Genomic DNA, 4321 nt, shown 5'->3' with positions numbered 1-4321 from the left:
TGATTATCAAAATAGATCGTGAATGTAATAAGATTTAACACGAACAGACTAAATGCGAAAAGGGGACAGGAAATGACGATTTTTATTAAATAAATATTTTAAAATATCGAGCGAGAAAGCGGAAGAGCCAGCTCGGGCAGTTGACAATAATATTCCACGAAATCTGATTGAAATTCAATAAACTTTTCCTTTGATTTTTTTTTTACTTGTGGTGCAGGCAAATAAATAAATGAATAAATAAATGAATAGGTAAATAAATAAATAAATAAATAAATAAACGAAAAATAACTTTCGTCACATAAGCAGGACGAGAAGGAGGGAGGGAGGGAGGGAGGGAGGGAGGCAAGGAGGGAGGGAGAGGAAGAGGGAGGGAGAGGAAGAGGGATAGGGAGGGGGAGAGGGAGGGAGGGAGAGAGAGGAGGGAGGGAGGGAGGGAGGGAGAGAGAGAGAGAGAGAGAGAGAGAGAGAGAGAGAGAGAGAGAGAGAGAGGCAGGGAGAGAGAGAGAGAGAGAGAGAGAGAGAGAGAGAGAGAGAGAGAGAGGCAGAGAGAGAGAGGCAGGGAGAGAGAGTATAATATAAGTGGGGAGTTGATGATCCCACAGGATGGCACTGATGTAAAGATGAAGGGGACGTGTAATCCCAGCGCGATGCCACTAGTGTAAAGATGTGTGGGACGTGTGGTGACGCGAGACAAGACGTGTCCCTACAGGGTGGTACTCTGGTTCTCTGGTTTGTTCTTGAAGGTGTATCGAGTTAAAAGTTGTCGCTGGTTCACAACTTTATTTCTGCGAGAGTATGGTAGCAGGACGGGCAAGGCAGGGAGACCTGCCTGGGAGGCAGAATCGTCCCGACCTACCCGCTTGCTGGCAACGAGCGGTCTGTCTTAACTGCTCAGAAATTTCTATGAACAAACATCGTTTTGAAACACATCATAATGAAAAACATGAAAGAATTTGAATGAACAAAAATTCCGATACATATGGTCACATGATGGTTTCGTGGTGAAGGAACAAGGGTACCTTATATACAGTTGTGTGTAAGAAGAGAGTTATGGTGTTTACAAGACTAAAAAGGTTCATGATAAGGAGACAAATTGCTGAGTATTCACAAAACATAAAATCATTTCGAATATCGGTAAAGATAGCGATAACATATTGAGTGATTCAGAATAAGCATTTTATGACGAACATTTTGAGTATAAACAACACATAATTGTACACACAGACAATAGAATAACGGCATGGGAATTGTTTACAAGCAATAAGGGTGGGATTAGCGTGTTCTAAGGTCGATTTATCAATTGTCACGGCTGTAGACCTGTTGGGGTCGGCTGAGGACAGTGGAGTTATTATAAGAGAAGATACACATGGCTTTTCTGGTATGTGAGGCATAAAGATCACGTATCCATTTCACTACATCGCTCGGTCACCTAAGAAGAATCGTCCTCGATTCTTGGGTAGACGATGCAGGTGGATGACAGGAGATAGGTGACGGAGGCAAGCGACACAGGGAGTCTCGTATCTTGCAGATGAGCAGGAGGGAAGGTCGCACAGGTGACTTCTAAGGTTGGGGCCTAGGGAGCTTGTTTGCACAGGTCACTGTTCTGAAGCGCAGGTGGTCTTGACGGGAGCAGCAGTGATGATCAGTCAAGGAGCTCGTCAATCGTTCCACAGGATCGCTTGAAGACACAGTTAACTTGTCAAGCGCCGTGTCAGTCGTAAATGACACGCACACCGTTCTAGAAGATTCTGGACCAAGTTGGCGAGGAGACGAGGACTGAGAGGAGAATCTTGAGAGCGAGGTCTTCGAAGAATCAGGATCACGTCGTTGGCGGGAAGGATTCGTCATCTCGGGAGAGGAGGAGCACCATGGTGATGGCGTCACGAGGTTCGGCAGGCAAGACAGGACCATTCTTGCCAGGGTCACCAGCACAGGGCATCAGGTGTGGTGAGTGAGTTGAGATGAGACGAGATGCGGCGAGGACGTCAGGCGGCGATCACCAGCGGACGAGGCGGCGGACACGGCCGGAGTTGCAGCGATGTGCAGTGGGGGACAGAAGGTGTCGGCAGGTGATGCGACAGCGAGAACGTCCGTGAGATGGGCTCGTTAACGGGACGAGCGAGGCTTGGCGCGCCAGGGATCGGCGGCGAGGGCAGCGACGTGGTGATCCGAGAGTCAAGGTCAGCGGTGGGCTTCAGCAGGAGGCGTCTGGCTCTGAGGACAACAACGGGAACGACAGTACTATGTCTTGGCGACAGAGGTCATAATGCCATATCTCAGGGAGTTACAATATCAACACGAACTCGTAATGATTAGGAAACGACTGGAAGCAACGTGTCATGGATTCGGAATAGAGTGTTAATCGCAACATTCACCTGAGAGATTAAAGGCAGTAATGAACAATCGAGATTGTAGGATAAAATCTCGAGGAAATTACGAGTTTACAGAGCCATGCAAAATACAGGAATGATTCTCCACGAAAATTGAATTTAGAATTCATGTGCAACAATGTGAGTGTAGCTAACCATAGAACATATTTCCTTCAGGGAAATGAGAGTAGTTGCATGCGAAAATGCAGGGTTAATGAGAAGTTAATTAAGGGTAATTGCATGCTAGGATACAGGAATAATTTTCTAATGAAGAAACTTATTAAAAACATGCAAATAACACAGGAAAGATTTTCCTATGAAATAGTTCATAATGAATGAACTGGAATTCAGCATCATGTTGATTCAGAAATCATCACGCTGTAGATTAGCATGAAACTTATTAAGTACTCATAAGTAGACAGAACTACAGAGAAATAAAAGTTAGGCAAACCGCAGGGTATGGCTGAGTGAGGTGGGCACAGAGCGAGCGGGAGACAGATGTCAGCTGAGGGGAGTCTCGTTTTCTATGAGGGGAGGAACACAGGTGTTCGCGAGAGCGAGAGGAAATCAGACACTTCACTTCACAGGGGATTTCCTAAACAAATGAGAACAGTGAGGATAAAGGAACTCACCTTGAGGTACTGGCAGGGCAGTGTTGATTGATATTGCAGGCGTCAGGCAACTGCAGCAAATGTTGAAGACTGCGACAAGTGTTGAAGTACTGTGCGCTGAGGGAAGCGCGATGTCAACTCGGCAGGGAAGACTGGCTTCTTGCTTGATGTCGGGAATTCGCAGATGTATCTTGAGATGAAGTCTTGCAGTGACAGAAGTTGACAAAGGTGTCTCCGCTTGCAGGAATCAATAAACTGTCTTCAGAGGGACTTCGTGTGATGCAGTAATCTTCGGAGGGTTTCGTGTGGTGCGATTATCCCAGAGCGATGCCACCAATGTAATAATAAGGGGGACGTATGATCCCACAAGGTGCCACCAATATAATATAAGTGGGGAGTTGATGATCCCACAGGATGGCACTGATGTAAAGATGAAGGGGACGTGTAATCCCAGCGCGATGCCACTAGTGTAAAGATGTGTGGGACGTGTGGTGACGCGAGACAAGACGTGTCCCTACAGGGTGGTACTCTGGTTCTCTGGTTTGTTCTTGAAGGTGTATCGAGTTAAAAGTTGTCGCTGGTTCACAACTTTATTTCTGCGAGAGTATGGTAGCAGGACGGGCAAGGCAGGGAGACCTGCCTGGGAGGCAGAATCGTCCCGACCTACCCGCTTGCTGGCAACGAGCGGTCTGTCTTAACTGCTCAGAAATTTCTATGAACAAACATCGTTTTGAAACACATCATAATGAAAAACATGAAAGAATTTGAATGAACAAAAATTCCGATACATATGGTCACATGATGGTTTCGTGGTGAAGGAACAAGGGTACCTTATATACAGTTGTGTGTAAGAAGAGAGTTATGGTGTTTACAAGACTAAAAAGGTTCATGATAAGGAGACAAAATTGCTGAGTATTCACAAAACATAAAATCATTTCGAATATCGGTAAAGATAGCGATAACATATTGAGTGATTCAGAATAAGCATTTTATGACGAACATTTTGAGTATAAACAACACATAATTGTACACACAGACAATAGAATAACGGCATGGGAATTGTTTACAAGCAATAAGGGTGGGATTAGCGTGTTCTAAGGTCGATTTATCAATTGTCACGGCTGTAGACCTGTTGGGGTCGGCTGAGGACAGTGGAGTTATTATAAGAGAAAATACACATGGCTTTTCTGGTATGTGAGGCATAAAGATCACGTATCCATTTCACTACAGAGAGGGAGGGAGGGAGGGAGGGAGGGAGGGAGGGAGGGAGGGAGGGAGGGAGGGGGAGAGGGAGAGAGGGAGAGAGGGAGAGGGGGAGAGGGGGAGAGAGAGAGAGAGAGA

The sequence above is a fragment of the Penaeus monodon genome, chromosome 7, assembly GCF_015228065.2.
Source record: "Penaeus monodon isolate SGIC_2016 chromosome 7, NSTDA_Pmon_1, whole genome shotgun sequence".
NCBI lineage: Eukaryota > Metazoa > Arthropoda > Malacostraca > Decapoda > Penaeidae > Penaeus > Penaeus monodon.
The sequence above is the reverse complement of the archived record's forward strand: the minus strand, read 5'-3'. Positions refer to the sequence as shown.